We start from the raw sequence: 21,949 nt of genomic DNA, 5'->3' as shown, positions 1-21,949 counted from the left end.
TGGAAATTATTACAGCAACCCTCTAAACAGCAGTAGATTGAATAAATATGGGGAACTATGACTAAACAGACTGACTCAACAGAGGCAACTTGCCAAAGAATCGCAGCTTTAAAAAATGAGGTTGTGGCCCTGTGGTTTCTCCTTGGCATGCAATAAACGATGGTTAATGGTGACGCGTACAAGCCTAACCCCCCCCAAGACTTGCAGGCTCCCTCCTCCTCCACCATGTTCCTCCTGTGCAGCTGCAGGAGGGGACCAGAAGTTGCCCCTTCTAGTTTTGACTGACCACCATTCAGGGGCATAGCTAGCTGCTCTGGCACCCGGAGCGGTGGGGGCAGGGTGAGCTGTCCACGGGGGCAAGGCAGGGCAGGGATCCGTGCACAGGGGCGCTGTGGCGAGCCGCCCAGGCGGGCAGCATGGCGAGCCACCCACAGAGTCCACCTGGCGGACGCAAGCCCCACACTGCCATTTTGGGTAGCACTGGGCCCCGAGCCACCGCTTCACTCCCAGGAGAGACGCGTGGCTCAGGCGCCCTGCAGGCCAGTAAGTGCTGTCCCCGTGGTGTGCCATTTTGTCCCCCCCCTCAGGGATGACACCTGGGGCGGACCGCACCCCCCTTCCTTTGCCTCTGCCACCATTTAGCAATATAGCCCAAACCTAAAATGTGGTCAATCTGAAGTTTCCTAGCCCATGATTTGAAGGTGGCTTGTTTCAAACAAATCACCGTTAAGATTTGTCAGGTTCAGGCAATATAGCAAGCTCTGGCTAGTCCAAAACAGAAGGGGAAACTTCTGAGTTCCTCCTGGGAAGAGTGCAAGCCGCTCTTCTGGTGCACCATAAACCATGGTTTGCCATGACATCCAAATGCAGCCTCTATTGCTTGTAAAGATGCCTTTCACACTCCTGACTGTGTTCCTATGAAATGCAATGCATATACAGTACAATTATTATTGCTGTTGTTGTTGTTGTTGTTGTTGTTGTTGTTGTTGTTGTTGTTGTTATTATTATTATTATTATTAATTTATTTATACCCCGCCCATCTGGCTGGGTTTCCCCAGCCACTCTGGGTGGCTTCCAACAGAATATTAAAATACAATAGTCTATTAAACATTAAAAGCTTCCCTAAACAGGGCTGCCTTCAGATGTCTTCTAAAAGTCTGGTAGTTGTTTTTCTCTTTGACATCTGATGGGAGGGCGTTCCACAGGGCGGGTGCCACTACCGAGAAGGCCCTCTGCCTGGTTCCCTGTAACTTGGCTTCTCGCACTACCATATCATACACTTCTAGATTTGCTTGACCTTTTATCATTTTTCACATTTGGCCCCAGAGAATTTTTTATGGAGTGAGTTGAATTCTGCTTTTCATTTTTCTCTTTAAGATTTGCCCCCTCCCCATATTAATTTATATTTCTGTTGCACTATTAAAAAGTGTTCTATCTGTATCAGAAATTAAAATGTCATGCAAAAATATCTACAGCTGTTCTGGTTCTCTTTCTCTCCTCACAATCATACCATCCATTTTGTTAGGAGCTTAGGTTTGCTCCAGTAACACTGAGGCAGAGTGGACGCTTGCATGCAGTTATGTGTGTGTAGCTCTGGACTGGCAACTTAAAGCATTTTCCACACATGAGGTTTCTAAACTGTCTTTGGATCTTTCTCCGCTGTTCTTGTCAACATCTGAGCATCCTAAATACTGGAGGGCATTAAGAAAAGGGGCATTTGTAATGCTAATGAACCTTCTGTCCAGTGCAGGTCTTACTGCTGCATTACAAACCTGAACCCTTTTAAGGACAGAAGTATAAGATAGAACTATTGATATGCATATAGATATGGAAGAAGCAAAGATGACCAGTGTCGAAGCAAGGGTTCTTCAATATCAACTTTGTTGGACTGGTCATGTTGTGTGGATGCCTGATTATCGTCTTCCAAAGCAACTACAGTACTCTATTCCGAACTTAAAAATGGAAAGCGTAATGTTGGTGGTCAACAAAAGAGGTCTAAAGACTGTCTCAAGGCAAATCTAAAAATAATGTAGTATAAACACTGACAACTGGGAAACACTGGCCTAGGAGCGCTCCACAGCCTTTACCAAAGGTGTCATGGGCTTTGTAGACACTCGAACTCAGAACGCAAGGGAGAAACATGCTAAGAGGAAGGCACGCTTGGCAAATCCACACTGTGATCAACTCCCACCCAGAAACCCACCCACAAACTGTGGAAGGACGTGTGGATCCAGATTTGGCCTCCACAGTCACTTACAGACTCATTGTTAAGATCATGTTCATGGAAGATAATCTTACTCGGCTACAAGTGATTGCCAAAGAAGAAGAAGAAGATAGATACGCAACCCCAAATCAGCCTCAACATTGATGCAGTGTGTGTGAGGAGAGCAGTCACATTTGCAGGCAATAAAATAAGAAAGAAAAATGTTTCATTGAAGGAAGTTTCATTTGAGCACTTGCAACTGATCCCCAAATTATAGACTTGGAAGGGACCATCTGGGTCACGTAATCCAACCGCTGCAATGCAAGATTCTATCTCCCAATGTGGGACTTGAACCCACAACCCTGTTGTTTGTGCGTTAAATTATCACAGGTAATCACAGTTACTTTTCTGGGATTTCCCCCATTTGCAACATGTATGAATAGCAAACGTTGTTAGCGCTGAGCCTCATCTTGGGAAGTTCCAGCGCTGGTCCACAGGCATGTCTATCTTGTGATCTCCCAGACCTCCCTTGTCCATTTATCTACAGATCAGCCTGCCTTCTCTGCTCATGCTGACACTGTTAAGTACAGCATGTATTAAAGTAATCATTATAATTATGCCCATCTTTCACCATCAGACAGCTTTTGGAACTCCTCACCTGTCGCCTCAAGGGCAGATCCAGCATAATTTCTCAGATTTTTTTCCAAACAAGCAGGCTCGGGGTGGGGCGATAGGTCCATAGGAATTTCTGTACGTTGCAGGTAATGGGGCAACATTTTGCACTCCGAATCAGCGCTGCAAATCTCTCTATCTCTTACTCTCTCTCAGCTAGGTTAAGCTCAACTCTTTGACAGCTACCAGCAGACAGCTTACGCAACAGTCTGACGTCTTCCGCAGTCTCCGCAAAATGAGGCTTCTTAGATTAATGAATTGATAGCGTTTGGGTAATGCTGTATTCTTCACTGATAGTTAACAAGCCATCTGGGATAGCTCAGTCAGTAGCACACAAAACTTTTAATCTCGGGGTCGTGGGTTTGAGTCCCGCGTTGGGCAAAAATATTCCTGTCTTGCCGGGGGTTGGACTAGATGAGCCTCGTGGCCCATTCCAACTCTATGATCCTATGAAGACCTGGAGAGCAGGAGCTGCCATGCCTCTCATTTATATCAGGCAGATTCCATCACATTAGACTGTCAGTTTGCATTTCTTAGTACAGAAAGTATTGATCTGATGGGTGGAGATTTTTATTATTCTGATTAATACAAGAAGGTTCAAGAAGCTTCTCTGTGTGAAAGAAGGTTTATTTTTACGTGAGAGAAACAGGAAGAAGGTTTTTGATGTTTGGGTTATTTCTCTGGGAAGCTGAGTACAGCTGTTTTCAACTGGTTTTGTTGTTCTTTTTGTCAAGGTCATACTGACTATAATAGCCTGGGTCTCACTCACACACTTTCTTTGTTCTAGTGTTTTGTGGTTCTGTATGCTGAATGTTAAGGTTTAGTCTTATTATAAGTTTTGTAAGTTTTATTGTAAGTGCTGCAAATGATTTTTTTTAATGGACTGTGCCAATCCTGAATATATTGGATTTGTGAGCATTTATGCTCATTTGCCTTCAGTAGAAAGGAAAGCTCTGCTGGATGAAGTATAGTTGCCTCTAGTCTAATTTTTGGAAACTTTCCCTCCTCTGGTGCTGGCCTATCATAGACACAGCTACCACGGACACACACCCTGAAGTGTATCCCTATTCATGCAATTGCCTGGCCTTTACCAAAGGTGTCATGGGCTTTGAAGACACTCTAACTCAGGATGCAAGGGTGAAACGTGCTAGGAGGAAGGCACGCTTGGCAAATCCACACCGTGATCAACTCCCATCCGGAAACCTCTGTCCCCACTGTGGAAGGATGTGTGGTTCCAGAATTGGCCTCCACAGTCACTTACAGACTCATTGTTAAAACCCTGTTTATGGAAGACAATCTTACTCAGCTACGACTGATCGCCAAACAAGAAGAAGAAGAAGAAGAAGAAGAAGAAGAAGAGGAGGAGGAGGAGGAGGAGGAGGAAGCTCCACTCTGTGCCCAAATAAGGAACTCACAAATAAGGAACTCTCCTGTCGTTTAAGGGTTCAGAGCAAAACACACTACCCTGGGTGTGATTCTTAAAGCTCAATGGACCATTGCAGAGAGCTCTAATGAGGATCTAGATCTCAAGTCACTGACAATGCACATGGAGGGTGGTTGGCTGGCAATATGGGAAGTGTCCACAGCACATCTCTTAATAGCCAGCACAAATGGCAACTTGACGCCAGCAGGAGTGGAGAGGAAGCAAAGGCCACTGGGAAACCAAAGGGAGTTAGCAGCATGCTCGAGGTCGAGGAAACACCACAGAGTACAGAAGGACAAGCACCCAATTGGAAAACCAACGTTCTAATGATGACCGAGCATGCTCAGTAGCCATGGAACGCTGAGTGTCAGCTGGAAATCGGGTCCTCCCTTAAAGAGGGCATGTATTGCGGTGAGACCTGGAAACCGACACCCTGTGTTGTGGGTGGGTACGATTGGTCAGCCACAACACCCAATTGGTAGGTCCCTTGTAGCTGGGTGCAATCTGGCCAATGGAACACAGGCCAAACGGTTTGAGGGACCTATTTATGCCCATGCACGTGACCCAGAGCTTCCTCTTTTGGTGCATGCATCGGCACACCCGCCCACCTCTCCCTAATTTTAGGGCCTTTTTGCTATTGACCTTGCTATGCTGTCATGTGTCATATGTCATTGGGACAGGGGCAGGGCAGGAATTTTCCCCACTTGGCTGATTGGCTGTTGCCATTTGGGTTTCGCCTGCCGAGTAGCAAATTGTCACAACTTGTAAGGTTGCGGATAGGCTCTGGTTCAGGTGATAGGGATGGGAGAACGTTCTCGCCATCCCTATGTGAAGGGTATTCCGTTAAAGGAATCCAGGGACTTGATGGTTTGGTCAACCCCTGAGAGGGGGTTGTGCCCGTGCCTGAGTCCAGCGGGACATTTGGGTGGCGGAGTTAGCCCGTTCCCGGCTTTCCACTTATCCAGGTGTTCACCCTTGGCTGACCTATGCTGGAACTCTGGGTCAGCGCTACCTGCATGCAGGGAGCTAGTCGAACCAGAGCCTATGCAACCAGTCACTCTCTGTAATCAAAAAAGTTGTGTCCTAAATTCTGCCAAAAACCAAAACCAAAATTTGAGTCAAGTGTGAATTTATTTAGGGGGGGGGGAGATTTCTGGGTCTGAATGCACAAAAGGAAATCACAGAACTGGGTGCCTGGATGCGGTCCTTGGGACAATGAAATGAAATACCTGGGGGGAGGGCATGGCTGGCTGGCTGGCTGCTACTCTAAAGAGGAGGGTGCACTGTGACATTTTGTTGCAGATCCCACTCACTCCTTCCTATTCTGCACAACATGCAGGTGTGCCTAGGAGGAAGGGGGAGAAGAACGAGGGCTCTGTTGAACACCTTGGGGTGCCTTCTGTGGGTGAGCACTGTGGGTGAGCTCAGGGAATGATTGTGCCCACATTCCTGGGGGGGGGGGGGGAAGAAGACGCAGGGGCCTTGGATTTCTGCATGAACCCATCAACCCCCTCATAAAATAGGCTTTGTGGACAGAATACGCCTCTCTTTGGAATGCTCTGCTTTCCAGAGAGTAAATGTGTGATTAAGGGAAGCGGAAGCAGCAGGGGAGGGGGACGGGCCGTCCAACTGTGTTAGCATGCCCTTGCTCCTTTAACAGCAGTTGGATTTGCAGAAATCGTTAGGGGAAGCTTTTCATGAAACCCCCAGGATAGCTCAACTGGTAGGCCATGAGACTCTTAATCTCAGGAACATGGGTTCAAACCCCACGTTGGGCAAAAGATTCCTGCAATGCAAAGGGTTGGACTCGATGAAGCTCGTGGTCTCTTCCAATTCTATAATTCTATGTCTGCAGAATGCAGATGAAATGTTAGAGGTGCAGGGCCAGGGACTGGGGAAATGGTTGGCAACCCTCCCCAATCTGCATGGATTGCATGGAGAGCCAGTGTGGTGTAGTGGTTAAGAGTGGTAGACTCGTAATCTGGTGAACCGGGTTCGATTTCCTGCTCCTCCACATGCAGCTGCTGGGTGACCTTGGGCCAGTCACACTTCTCTGAAGTCTCTCAGCCCCACTCACCTCACAGAGTGTTTGTTGTGAGGGAGGAAGGGAAAGGAGATTGTTAGCCGCTTCGGGTAGTGATAAAGCGGGATATCAAATCCAAACTCTTCTTCTTCTTCTTTTCAACTTGGTTTTGCTTGCAGAAATTCAGTCCTTTGTGACACCCCAGGGTCAGGATTGTCTTGCCTGGGGTTGGTCAAGGCCCACATCCCAGCTGGCAGCCTCTTGCCAATCCCTGCAGGCTCCTGAAATGTCTCCTTCCTGCTGTTGCCGAAGGCATGAGAGAGCAAAACGGCCAGAGCCAACACTTGGTGTTCTTGGGTTGTGACCTTGGCAGGGCCCACTGCTGATGCCTGCTCTGTCATCTGTCCATCCGCCAAACATTTTTTTGCTGGCAGTGCTAGGTGCATGGCACTAGTTTCCTCTGGAAACAGATGCAGGAGCACCTGCATGATACAAAGCTTCTGGTTTCCTAAGGAGGCTCTCAGCAATGCCTAGGCTGGATCTAGACATATCAAAGAATCATTTCAGTTAAACGCGTTGTAAAGTTGAACAGGGAAAACGGATAGAAAAAAATGGGGCTCCACACCGCCATCTGGTGGCACAGTGTTATATTGCATATGCAACACATATTAATCGTTTTTTCTTTACCAATCTAGTCAATTCTCAGTTACTGGATGCATGAATATCTGTTGTGCAGGATGGTATAGAGATTAAAAGCCATGTCTTTCCCTCAGTGATATATGCTGATTTCACTCTTCCCTGACTCCACCTATCTGTGTCTTCAGGCTACATGCTAATAAAATGGGGGGGGGGGTTAGCTCCTTCTTGCTGGTACAACCTTGAGGGTTCTTTTGGTAACACATCAAACAAGGAGAAGAAAGTTTGGCTTCTACTTCCTACGGTTTTGAGTCTTCTTTTCATGTTTGTAATTGGCATCGTTTCTATATATAACACAAATATAGTCCTTTGCAGCTTCAAAGCGTTGCATGAAATGTTAATTTGCCAAAGAGATGGGCCTTCATTCCACAGGCGTCAGCCCTACCTGAAATTATTAATCCACCAAGACATCACCAAGTAAAGGGCAAAATGCTGAAGATAATGGAATCCTTACGACTAATTTAATCAATTCAGAAACTGTTAATTGGCTGAAATTAGACAACCCCTGACCATTAGTAGCGGCTTAGCTCCTGCGATGTTACTTTACCAGTCCTTCTTGGATTTTGCTGGATATTATTGTGATGTGAACAACTTTGATCTAACTGCCAAGGTCAGGTGATGCAAAAATCATTTTGGTAAATATATAAATATAAAGGCAGCACATTTAATTGGGCAGCAGGATTGCTGTTGCTTCTTCTCAAGGGAGGGGGCGAGACATGTTAATATTTATAATGTAATCCTTACAAGTACTAGTGGTAGAAATCACTACCTTAAAAGAAGCATTCTCTCTCAGAAAGGAATCCTTCTAAGGTGATGTCTGTGTCAGCAACTGTGTGCATAATCTTAACAACAACAAAACTCATAGCCCTAACAGGCTCTCCCAGCGAGATAAATGAGTCATTACCATGAATGACATCTTGCAAGAGTTTTAGTCTTACCAGGGCTGCTGTACGTCCAGAATTTCCCGGACATAGATGGGATGCGTCCATTGAAAATGGCGTCAGGGCGGAATTTTCAAAAAACGGGGAAAACGTCTGGGAAAATCCCAGCATATGGCATATTAGAAATGTTGGCTTTTGGCAATTTTTCTTTAAAAATAGGTAAAAAAACAACAACAACCATAGCCAAAAAAGGCTCACTTCTTTTAGTTGTATTTGTGTTTTTAACTGTTTTCAATTATTGTATGTATAATCACATTAAGAGAATGGTTTAGAAGGTGTTTGATAAATCAGTGGTAACAGCAGCAGCAGCAACATCAGAGTGCAATGCTTTTTGTGCTGTGGCTGATTGACATCCGATGCCCTTTTAAATGTGTTGAGGGAGGGGGGATTATTGATTAGCTTTTGATCTTATTTTTATTATGTATTTTCTGTTTTCTATATTGCAGTTTTATGTTGCAAATCGCCTTGAGATCTGTCAAAGGGTGGTATGCATATAATAATAATAATAATAATAATAGAAAAATCCCATGGTTAGGTGCAGGGTGGGGTGGTTTGTGACAGAGGAAATGCCATTTCCTAAGCCCAGTCGGGCTTGAACTGGCAAGAGCTGAAGGTGCAACAGTGGTAGCTTTTAATCATTTATTTAAACCTTTTTTGTATTTTGAAAATATCCCTCTTCTTAAAGGTAAAGGTACCCCTGACCATTAGGTCCAGTCGTGACTGACTCTGGGGTTGCAGCGCTCATCTCACTTTATTGGCTGAGGGAGCCGGCGTACAGCTTCCGGGTCATGTGGCCAGCATGACTAAGCCGCTTCTGGCGAACCAGAGCAGCACACGGAAATCCCGTTTACCTTCCCGCCGGAGCAGTACCTATTTATCTACTTGCACTTTGATGTGCTTTCGAACTGCTAGGTTGGCAGGAGCAGGGACTGAGCAATGGGAGCTCATCCCGTTGCGGGGATTCGAACCGCCAACCTTCTGATCAGCAAGTCCTAGGCTCTGTGGTTTAACCCACAGCGCCACCCGCGTCCCTCTATCCCTCTTCTTAGTTCTAAGAAAAAGGGGGGAAACTAACCCAGCTTCAGGGCTGGCATAATTTGCTTCTCTTTCAGGGTATGATCTATTCCGAGATAGTTAAGCCCACTTATGCCTAAATACACCAATGCAAGCTCTGTGAATTTATTTCCCCTTCCCCTCCACAGCCTTTTCAAATGAGGAGCAGTGGGTTTCCAGCTCTGCATTTGCCCCAGAATGCTTCATTCAGCCCTGAAGCTTGGGGTGCTGGGCCAAGTAATTTGTCAGGGGGACTCTGCGCCCCACCCCCGCTCTCAGGCCGTGTTAATGATGCTGAGAATCTTTCCACCCGTTTCCTCTCCGCCCCAAGCTAATAACTTTGCTTACTGAGTAATATTAGCTCTTGAAAGAGAGGTTTATATCTGAAGCGCTAGCGTAACTGCAGCAAAATCATTGCTGGCGGCAGTCCTCCATAACATACCACGCTAATTATATTCCCCAAAGTGCATTTGATAGTCTCCATAATGATAGTAATGACATAACGATAATGATATGTTTTCATTTTATACAGCTCCTTTCATGCTAAGCGTAATTCGGTATTCTTTCAGAGTTATGGGTGAAAGGGATGTCCTCAGTTCCAGCTTTGCCAAAACCTGCTGTGATCATTCCTGCATCAACAGAGAGAGACATTATGGCTTGACATGGCGTGAAGTTAGTAAGCTAAAGTTGCAAAATATCAGAAAATATAAAGTGGGGTTGTTGTTTCGAAAGATGAACAAGTTATTTCTTAATCTATCAAGTAATATTGTATGAGTGTATAGCAGTTGTGTGTGTGTCCAGGCTAGTGCCAAATTTTGAAGTAAGGATAATGGTTGCATTAAAAGGCGTTGAAGAGATCTATTTATCTGTCACATTACAACACTGATTCTGAAACTTTTTTGGCCCCTTTGGGGCCATAAATATCCCCAGTGCCCCCTCCTCTTATGATAAGCTTTATTCAGAACAGCAGTCTGCATGACCCACTAAGGAATACAACAACACAGCGAAATTCAAAATGGTACAATGAAATGTACCTTTATTCAAAATGCAGTTGAAATTATTTAATTCAACAAAACTGATGAACTTGATCTGGTGATACCAGCTTTTCACAGTCTGATAGTCACTTATACCTCTGGTGCCCTTGAATCTCTATGCCCTCGTGGATACAGTTTTTGGTATCCCAAAAAAGAAGACTGACTGCCGAAGAATTGATGCTTTTGTATTATGTTGCTGGAGGAGACTCTTGAGAGTCCCATGGACTGCAAGAAGATCAAACCTATCCATTCTGAAGGAAATCAGCCCTGAGTGCTCAGTGGAAGGACAGATCCTGAAGCTGAGGCTCCAATACTTCGGCCACCTCATTCGAAGAGAAAACTCCCAGGAAAAGACCCTGATGTTGGGAAAGATGGAGGGCACAAGGAGAAGGGGACAACAGAGGACGAGATGGTTGGACAGTGTTCTCAAAGCTACCAGCATGAGTTTGACCAAACTGTGGGAGGCAGTGGAAGACAGGAGTGCTTGGCGTGCTCTGGTCCATGGGGTCACGAAGAGTCGGACACGACTAAACGACTAAACAACAACATATATTGATGCTATACTATACTGCACTGAAACTTTTAATTTTTTTTTTTAAATTGTCCTTTAATCTTCCTGCCACATTTGCTTTCCTCCTTTCCTGCCACACCAGTGCAGTGTGCCACACCCTTTGAGAACGACTGATTTAAGGTCACCCAACATTTTTTTAAAGCAGGGAAACTTCTTTGGGAGTGCCCTTGAAGCATCAAACCCAAATGTATCCTCTCCTTTTCCAGGATAGGGTGTGTGTGAAATAGTTGTGGGACTTTGAAATAGAAGTCCGGGCATCATTCTGATTGGTTGACAGTCTGTGATGTCACACGTGCTTGCAGGGAGATTTTTATACGAGCAAGGAATTGAAAACCTGCCGTCTGAAAAGCTGAAATTGGTCCTGCCACTTCATTTGGTGGTAGGCATAATCTAGGCCACATATGTCAATAATAAGGGAAGTGGGAACGAGAAGGGAGGAAGAAAAAGAGAGCAGATATTTCTGTAGGCAAGGAGGCTCCGGGAACCGAAGGGGAGCCTCCAGTTACATTTTTCAAATAGTTCTCAAGTGGTTGGGCCTGCACGGCCCACAACAACTTTGGCAAGCTAGGCAGGCTCAGCAGGTTCCTCTGCCCCCCTCTCCTCCCAGCTTTAACTGTTCCGCTGAGCCTGAGGCAAAGGCAGCAACATCGTCCCAAGCTTCTGCAAAGTTGTACACCAAACAACTTGCAAAGAAGGCCACTACAACAGTATAGGAAAAGATGGATCTGTCAACATCAACAAAGCTGGTGCAGATGAAATCAAGACATCGGAATGAAAACTCTGCATGGAAATTGAGCCAGGCTGTTTCATTGCTATGTCATGAGTTGCAAGCGAGAAGTAGGAGTGAGAGAGTCAGAGCGATGTTTGATTTCTGCTTGAATCCAAGGCTGTGGCTGTGGAGGAACAAGTGCCTTTTGGGTGCTAATGCTGTGAACCTTTCCATCATAGGCTCGGGTTGTATATGTGTGTAAATAAACCATCTAAGGTAAAGACACCGTAGCCTCCACTGTGGCTTATTCCAAAAGGAAACAAGAACCCTGGGTAAGCAGCTGAAACCTCTGGCATCTTGCGCAGCTCTGAGATTGGGCTGTTGTGCAACAGTATGTTGCTTTGTCCTAGGAACCTAAGAAAAACTTGCGCTGTGGTCTAAACCACTGAGCCTCTTGGGCTTGCTGATCAGAAGGTCAGCGGTTCGAATCCCCGTGATTGGGTGAGCGCCTGTTGCTCTGTCCCAGTTCCTGCCAACCTAGCAGTTCGAAAGCACACCAGCGCAAGTAGATAAATAGGTACCACTGCAACAGGAAGGTAAACAGCATTTCCGTGCACTCTGGCTTCCGTCACGGTGTCCCGTTGAGCCAGAAGTGGTTTAGTCCTGCTGGCTACATGACCCAGAAAGCTGTTTGTGGATAAATGCCGGCTCCCTCGGCCTGAAAGCGAGATGAGCGCCACATAGTCACCCTTGATTGGACTTAACAGTCCAGGGGTCCTTTACCTCCTTTTTTATGCCTTAAAATGAAGGTCCTGCGCCTTACCTCTAAGCTTTCAGTGTCCCACCTCTTCCCTGGCTTTCATGTACAGCATTTCTCTGGCTCGTCATGAGCTGCAGTGTTGGCAAGGGAAAAGGGAAATCTGTTTGCAGGCTGAACTCCTCCACCCTTGCTACACCCCTTGCTACAGGCAGGGGAATAGATTGTGCCTTGCGAAAGCGAGACCTTTTATTGTTCCATCTTGAGGAACATGAGCATGTCACCGGCAGAAGTTCATCCAATAAAAGGTTTAACTTTACTAGGATCTGCGTTTAATGTTTATTCCGTGCCAAGAATGTGTCAAGCACTGGGGAGAATGGAGTACTGGCTCTCACAGTGCACCTCTAGATTACAGTGGTACCTTGGGTTAAGAACTTGATTCGTTCCGGAGGTCCGTTCTTAACCTGAACTGTTCTTAACCTGAAGTACCACTTTAGCTAATAGGGCCTCCCGCTGCCGCTGCGCCGCCGCCACACAATTTCTGTTCTCATCCTGAAGCAAAGTTCTTAACCCAAGGTACTATTTCAGGGTTAGTGGAGTCTGTAACCTGAAGTGTATGTAACCCGAGGTACCACTGCATGTATTTATGTCTATGCCGTGGAAGGAGGCGATCCTGAAACCCGAGGCAGTAGGTTCTAATTTCAGGTGGGGAAATCACACTTTGAATGCTTCCTTATTGGGGGGGCGGGGGCGGGGGATCTCCCTGCATATGAATTAAGGTATGGAGCAGGTTTATATGCTGATATGCTAGGGTTTCAGTTTGTTTTTCACTTGAAGAGGGTGTTTATGCGGCAGGGATGGGAGCATTCAAAAGTGGCACCCCCCTACTTGTAGTCTGTGGTGGTAGAGTCCGCTCTAACATGCTGCTGCATGTGTTGACCCCGCCTCAGGGCCAGGGCCAGGCTGAGTGCTGGTGGCCCCCTCCTATGTCAATGGGGCCCCCTGGTGGGCTTACTGGGTAGCAGCACCAGCACCCAGTGCTATCATTAGGCAGAATGAAGCAGCCACCTCAGGCAACCATTTTGGGGTGTCATGAAAGAGCAGCAATTTGCCAGTTATTTAACTTTTATTGCCAGGGAGGGCACTTGTGGGATTTTCTGCCTCAGGCAGCAAAATAACTTGGCTGGCCTTGGGTACTACATGCCTAGACTAAGGGGGGCACAGCCACTATTAGCTGCTCAGGCTGCAAAATGTCTTGGGCCAGCTCTGTGCACTCCCATGAGCACTGGGTGGTAGGGTCTGTGAGCAGCCACTAGGGGCGCTGTGTGAAAATACAGCACTGCCCAGACCCAGATGCCCTTGGGTACTTATTGGAGCATCAAAAATTAAAAAAATGAAAAATAATGAAAAATAATGAATAATGAATGGCCCAGGACAGCCTTCAGCATTGTGTCCTGAGTGTGCCTCAAGGCTTGTCCATATGTTTCAGGAGTGATTCCAGTGCATGCCAGATTATAGTGCTATGTGGCCCTAGTACAACAAATGATGGGGAAATACATCAAAAAGAGTGGGGTTAATTCATCCTTAATGAGAAGACGTGCAAACGGCTCAAGTGGCTCAGAATGACTGCCCTTTTCTCAGTTACTGTCTTGTAAACAGACCAGGTGTGCAGCCTGGGAGTCATTTTGGACTCACAGCCGTGTATGGAGACCCAGGTCAATTCTGTGTCCAGGGCAGCTGTCTACCAGCTCCACCTGGTATGCAGGCTGAGAACCTACCTGCCCGCGGACTGTCTCACCAGAGTGATGCATGCTCTAGTTATCTCCCACTTGGAATACTGCAATGCGCTCTATGTGGGGCTACCTTTGAAGGTGACCTGGAAACTACAACTTAATCCAGAATGTGGCAGCTAGACTGGTGACTGGGAGTGGCTCCCAAGACCATATAACACTGGTCCTGAAAGATCTGCATTGGCTCCCAGTACGTTTCCGAGCACAATTCAAAGTCTTGGTGCTGACCTTTAAAGCCCTAAATGGCCTCAATCCAGTATACCTGAAGGGGCGTCTCCACCCCCATCGTCCAGCCCAGACACTGAGATCCAGCGCCGAGGGCCTTCTGCCGATTCCCTTGCTGCGAGAAGTGAGGTTACAGGGAACCAGGCAGAAGGCCTTCTTGGTAGTGGCACCCACCCTGTGGAATGCCCTCCCACTAGATGTCAAGGCAATAAGCAACTATTTTACTTTTAAAAGACAACTGAAGGCAGCCCTGTTTAGGGAAGTTTTTAATTTTTGACGCTGTATTGTTTTTAAATATTCGGTTGAAAGCCGCCCAGAGTGGCTGGGGAAACCCACCCAGATGGGCGGGGTATAAATAATAAATTGTTGCTGCTGCTGCTATCGAATGAATGCTTAGTAAAGTCTAACCACTGCATAAGCTTTCTGCAAGCAAATCAGGATGAATGCTGAATAAAAGCAGGTTGTCTAGATGACACCAGAGACCCAAGTTCCTGACAAATGGTGATGATGTCAGCCTTTTGTGATTGAGAACAGCTCCATGTTCTGGAACAGTGGTGACTGGTGCCCCCCTCCCCAGCATCAACACCCCTATGGGGCGCTTCCTCTGACAGCGGCAGCAGTGCAGTGATCTGAGACGGGCAGCTGTGAGCCACCCACCATTTAAAATCCCCCACAAAGCCCTAGTGTAGAGTTGCTTTGGGACATGGGGAAGCATAACTTGGTGGCAGCTTGCAGCAGCTTGCAGCTAAGTGCAACAGAACAAGGAACTGGGATGAATTGGCAGCCCTACTCAAGGGGTAGGTGTCAACACCAGAGGGTGCTGCTATGACCTTGAGACCCTGAGGGTGCTGGGTGCAAGGCCTTTTTGTGATCTGTACCCATCAATCATCTACACCAGTCCACTCGAGTTTATTTCTGGTACCCCTTTGAATCATAGAATCATAGAGTTGGAAGAGACCACAAGGACCATCGAGTCCAACCCCCTGCCAAGCAGGAAACACCATCAGAGCACTCCTGACATATGGTTGTCAAGCCTCTGCTTAAAGACCTCCAAAGAAGGAGACTTCACCACACTCCTTGGCAGCAAATTCCACTGTCGAACAGCTCTTACTGTCAGGAAGTTCTTCCTAATGTTTAGGTGGAATCTTCTTTCTTGTAGTTTGGATCCATTGCTCCGTGTCCGCTTCTCTGGAGCAGCAGAAAACAACCTTTCTGCCTCCTCTATGTGACATCCTTTTATATATTTGAACATGGCTATCATATCACCCCTTAACCTCCTCTTCTCCAGGCTAAGCATGCCCAGCTCCCTTAGCCGTTCCTCATAAGGCATCGTAGGGTTAATCTCATATATAAGGCAGCATACAGTACATAACTTCAGTGGGACTTGCCTCAGTCCCACGTTAAGTGCAATGAGCTTATATATTGCATCAGCCCATTGGTCTTTGCTCAATGGCATTTGATTGTCCCTCGGAAGAAGATACTTGAAGATAGAGATGCATTAACTTTCGGTATCTTTTTCCTAATCCTTTTATGCCAGCTAGTACATTCAGAGGCTCTATCTGCCAGCTCTGACGTAGGTGGTCTAGACTTTGGACCTGCAAAGGATGGGAATGAGGGCAATTAAACAAAGCAATGTCTAGGCTGTCTGGTGTGTAGAAGAGCTTTGAACGCTGCAGACATAGTTGCTGTTGTTTTTGCCAGGCACAAACCAAATAACATCTAGAGAAGGGAGACCTGGATTCTTGTCTCCATATAAATAGTGGGGGTGCCAAGTCGCTGGGGCATTAGGCAAACCCCAGTGCCATGAATGCAGCAACTCTAACAACAGCTGTATCTCAATCAGAGAGCATATGTCTTACTAGTATAATATCTCCGGTTCAGTCTCTGGAATCTCTGGGAAGCAGAGCTGGGGGGCGGGGGGCAAGGAATCATCCTGAAGAATCCCTGAGAATCTCAGTTGCATGTAGAGGGATGCAGATTCAGTCCAATTATCAGAACTAGAAAATAGCACTGCCTGAGTAGATGATATTAAACTAGAGACAGGGCAAGTTTTTCCTCTCTCCTTTTCTCTTAGTAGTTGAACTCGGGTTCCTCTGTTGCAATGTAGCGATGGTGGAGGATTCAGTTCACATTTAAATCTCTTCTAATGGCAATATCAAGGGACGCGGGTGGCGCTGCGGGTTAAACCACAGAGCCTAGGACTTGCCGATCAGAAGGTCAGCTCCTGTTGCTCTGTCCCGGCTCCTGCCAACCTAGCAGTTCGAAAGCACATCAAAGTGCAAGTAGATAAATAGGTACCGCTCCAGCGGGAAGGTAAACGGTGTTTCCGTGCGCTGCTCTGGTTTGTCAGAAGCGGCTTAGTCATGCTGGCCACATGACCCGGAAGCTGTACATCGGCTCCCTAGGCCAATAAAGCAAGATGAGCGCTGCAACCCCAGAGTCGGCCACAACTAGACCTAATGGTCAGGGGTCCTTTTACCTTTCCTTAATGGCAATATCACTCACTTGAGAGGTGCCAGAACTAAAAACAGCAAATATTGGAAAACAAAACGTTTTTAAAAGTAGCCACAACCTCACCATCATAGATACCTACAATCTGCGTCCCAACATCCAGAGACCTTGTTAACTGGGTTCTGTTGCATTCTGCATTCTTATACAAACCTATAAAACCAAACTTGACGAGAGAAAACAAGCCTTACATCAGAACAGAGCACAGTCACTGCCTGCTCATGAAAATGTTTACCCTCTGTAATTGTTTGCTGATATCACTTACTGATAGGACACCTCCTGAAAGCTTTTTATTTGTGTCCAGATGATAAACTCTCACCCTTGCCAGTTTCTTAACACCTTTTCCCCTTGGTTTGGTAACCTAAGAGGATGGTTCTGTATCTCTCAGCGATTTTGCGGCACTCTGTCAGCGTTTTCCATGAAGGCCGCTAAAGGAGCCCTGGTGCACAGCAAAAAGAAAGGGATTTGCCCACCATGGCCAGTTTCTCCATAATCTGAGCGCCAGGAGGGAGGTTTGCTGATGCACTCAGGTCTGGCTTGTGAACTTCCTGATGACATCTGATTGGCCACTGTGAGAACAGAATGCTGGAATAGATGAACCATTGGCAGGGCTCTGCTTATTCACCAGCCTTCTTGTGGCTTGCCATGTGCAAACCATTGCTTGCTGAAAGTAGATGTAGCTGTTAAATAAGGATTAGGGGTATCAAGTGAGACCCACAGCTAGATATGGGAGAGAAATTTGGGCTGGTTTTTAACACAAACTTTCCCGTTCTCGTACCCTGAAACAACACACAGGACAAAATTCAGCTATGCTTTGAGGCTCATGCTTTTCTGAATTTTGTGATGCTGTTCACCAATTTCTTTAAAAATGTGTACAATCACTGGCAGAGGAACGGGAGTGCAGAGGCAGCGGACCACCCCAGCACCACTATTCTGGTAGGGTGCCATTGCGGCGCCCCCCCCCCCCGGACATGCGCCATGTCCCTGCGTGTGGCGCGCCACACCCTCATGGGTGGCGTATCACGCCCCCAGGGGGCGCCAGCCATGCCCCCGCCTGCTCTCCGCCCCCCGGTAGCAGAGCATGCAGCTTTGCCACTGTGTACAATATGTGTATACCATAAGGAAGTTTAGAACAAAGTCTGCCTCAAAATGCATATACAGTCCTACCTTGGAAGTTGAACGGAATCTGTTCCAGAAGTCCGTTCGACTTCCAAAACGTTCAAAAACCAAATCGCGACTTCTGATTGGCTGCAGGAAGCTCCTGCAGGCCAATCAGAAGCCCGGTCGGACGTTTGTCTTCCATAAATTGTTCACAAACCAGAACACTCACTTGCAGGTTTGTGCCGTTCAGGAGCCAAAACATTTGAGAACTAAAGTACTGTTTGAAAACCAAAGTACGATTGTATCAGTGAAAATAACATACAGAAGCTAGGGGAAATGGATGTGCAAAAATGTGCATATTAAAATTCTGATTCAGTTTCAGGAGGCCTTTTCTAAAAGAATCACAAACTGATGTGCAAATGTGGAAAACCGATGTTAAGATTTGGAAAAATGAGAGAAAGCAAAATGGACATATTTCCCCATCCCTAGGAAGAAGTGAACATTGTCAACACAAGGGCACCCCTCCCCCTTCCTTCTTTTTAAACCAAGCAAGCAAGACAAAACCAAACCTTTGCACTCCCATGCTTATGCCTAGTTTGGCCTTGAGACCCAGCAGAGCTTCTCCCAAGAAGGACTTAAACATGTCTGGTGGAGAGCAGACAATACTGGGTTAGAGGGACAAACAGCCCGAACTGGTGCAAGGCAGTTTCCTGTGTTCCTTCTACAAAAGCATTCCTGAAACGATTTGCTACTTGGAAGCTGGAGTTCATCTTCACCTTTGGACTTTGATTACTGCTTCCAGTTTCAGTTTGGTGCAAACCAGCTATAAGGCAGCTTGCGGCTTAGCCTCCAGTAGCTGCGAGGAATTTTTTGCCTCTATTCCAAACCTAGCCTATATTCTTTGTTACCTTCTGGAAATGTAGTCCTCAAACACCGGAGGCAGAGCTGCTTTTAACCTGGTACAGCAAAGGCGAGAGTCTGGTGGCACCTTAAAGGATGGGCAGATTTAAACTATTGTGAACTCAAGTCCACTTCGTCAGATGCATCCGAGAAAGCGAGTTCTAGTCTGTGACATCTTATCCTTTAAGGTTGTACAAGGCTTCCGTGCTTGGGTGTGCATGTATGTTTCTCAAGCAACCTTTTTAGACAGCGAGCCTGAAGGCAGGGACCATCTTTGGAACTGATTGTTAGAAGTTGTTCTGAGAACCCTCTTTGGCAAATTATGGGGCATGAACGCTGTACATATTCACAGTTGCTCAGAGAATCGTTCTCCCCACTGTGGGTTTTGAACCCATAACTCTGAAATTAAGGGTCTGCTGCTCTACTGACTGAGCTATCTATCATCTATCTATCTATCTATCTATCTATCTATCTATCTATCTATCTATCTATCTATCATCTATCTATCTATCTATCATCTATCTATCTATCTATCTATCTATCTATCTATCTATCTATCTATATCTATCTATATCTATCTATCATCTATCCTCTATCTATCTATCTATCTATCTATCTATCTATCTATCTATATTTCTATCATGTTTCTATCTATCTGTCTGTCTGTCTATCTATCATCTATCTATATCTATCTATCTATCTATCTATCTATCTATCTATCTATCTATCTATCTATCTATCTATCATCTATCTATCATCTATCTATCATCTATCTATCTATCTATCTATCATCTATCTATCTATCTATCTATCTATCTATCTATCTATCATCTATCTATCTATCTATCTATCTATCTATCATCTATCTATCTATCTATCTATCTATCTATCTATCTATCTATCTATCTATATCTATCTATCTATCTATCAATATCTATCTATATCTATCTATCTATCTATCTATCTATCTATCTATCTATCTATCTATCTATATCTATCTATCTATCTATCTATCTATCTATCTATCTATCTATCCAGCTATCATCTCTCTCTATATATACCGGTATATATCCCTATGTTTATAAGGGTACCTACTGAGAAGATCCGAAGAAAAGCAACTGTACCAAAAATAATTATTGTGGAAATAATAGAGTGGTGCCAAAATTTGTCCTCGCTCAGGGCACCATACAGTATTACCAAAGTCCACCCTGGGGCAGCGTTTATAGCTCTTTCTGGCTCAAACGCCAACATAACTTGACTGGCCTTGGGTGTGACCCACCTTGACTTGGAGGTGCAAAATGACTTGGGCCAACCCTGTCAAAGTCCTTTTATCGAGAGAGATTAGGATGGGCCTTTTTTTGGCAATTGCTCTAAGGCTTTGGAATGAACCTGAAATACCAGGAGATGACTTATTCTGATTCAGGCCATTGACTCATCTGGTGCAGCATTGTCTACAGTGATTGGCAGGCAGCAGCTCGTCAGGAGTTCAGACCAGGATCATTTCTGGCCATACCTGGAGGGGCTGAACCCTGGCGCTTTTGTGGAACTCTGCCACTGAGCTAAACTGTTTCCTCAAGGTGAGAATACCTAGTTGTCAGTGTTTAGGGAGCACTTTAAGGGACAAAGAAACATTTAGTGTGAGTACATGGAACATTTTTTTCATTTTTTTTTTGGAAGGGGGTAAGGGAAAGCTGGGACGCGGGTGGCACTGTGGTGTAAACCACAGAGCCTAGGGCTTGCCGATCAGGTTGGCGGTTCGAATCCCCGCGACAGGGTGAGCTCCCGTTACTGTGTCCCAGCTCCTGACAACCTAGCAGTTCAAAAGCACATCAAAGTGCAAGTAGATAAATAGGTACCACTCTGGCGGGAAGGTAAACGGCGTTTCCGTGCACTGCTCTGGTTCGCCAGAAGCGGCTTAGTCATGCTGGCCACATGACCCGGAAGCTGTACACCGGCTCCCTCGGCCAGTAAAGCGAGATGAGCCCCGCAACTCCAGAGTCGGCCACAACTGGACCTAATGGTCAGGGGTCCCTTTACCTTTACCTAAGGGAAAGCTGCGCTGGCTGAAAAAAGTTTTTGGAAGGGTCAATATAGAGACTGGACTTTGCACCAGTGGGTTCAGTTGTCTAAATGTAGGTTGTGCATTGTTCCTTTGGGCAGAGACCTTCCTCTTGCTGTACACTGCCACATGATAGTGTTCTATAAATAGATATAATGCTCTATAATATAGATAGTGCTCTAGAAATAGATGATAATTAACAGAGCAATTCTGACCGTTCCCTTGCTGCAAGTGAAGCTACAGGGAACCAAGCAGAGGGCCTTCTTGGTAGTGGCACCTACCCTGTGGAATGCCCTCCCATCAGACGTCAAGGAGATGAGTACCGGTAACTATATAATCTTTAGAAGACATCTGAAGGCAGCCTCTATAGGGAAGCCTTTTAATGTGTAATTTTTTAATGTTTTAATATATGTTGGAAGCCACCCAGGGTGGCTGGGGCAACCCTAACAGATTGGAGGGGTACTACTACTACTACTAATATTCTGATAACTCGGTTCAGTGTAACTACAGTAGATTTCACCAGTCAACCCTCTGTAAAAAAAAAAAAAAAAAGCAGCTGTAAAAATGACACAACAGCAATTTTTTTGTCAGTTGCTTCCACATATATACACTTGTTTTAATGACACGCACATCCAAACTACTTCTGCAAAACTCTGACCAAGAAACATAATTATTCTTCATCTTGTCATCTGCAGCCACAAGGTCATAAGTCACACGGTCTCCGATATTTCTTGTCAGAATTTCTTGAGTCCTGTGATTATGTAAGAACCCGAGATTGCATCCTCAAGGGTGTGCGGGGAAACTTTGAAAAACAAAGCTCTCAGGGGCTGTGAAGAGAGACTGCAATCCTCTGCTTCTGAGTAGATGTGTAAAAGATTGCAATGTGTGAAACCTGAAAACTTTTTTTTATTTGCAGATCTCTGGCTGTTTTTAAAAACAATAATCCGAATGAGTGGTCTGGGTTGTTGTTGTTTTTTAAGGTGCATGCTGGTGCAGAATGTATGGCCGCTGTGTAATCCGCTACTGATAGTTGTGCAAGAAGGAGGTGCATTGCATACCCCCATCCATTCTGTAGCCTGCCTTTCATTTTTTCCCCTTCTGGTTTCCTGATTTCAGCTGCACAGGTTTGCCTTTGAGAGCAGCAGTTCACACACAGGCACACACAAAGTCAGCACAGGCTCACCAGGTGGGACCCTGGTGTGGCAGGTAGGGGGGCTTTTAACCCTTTGCCCCTCGATGTGGCCCTGATCAATGTAGCCACACACATCCGCAACGCCTTTCATT

The sequence above is a fragment of the Podarcis melisellensis genome (genome assembly GCF_964234715.1).
Source record: "Podarcis melisellensis genome assembly, chromosome: 3".
NCBI lineage: Eukaryota > Metazoa > Chordata > Lepidosauria > Squamata > Lacertidae > Podarcis > Podarcis melisellensis.
This window is presented reverse-complemented; position numbering follows the sequence as displayed.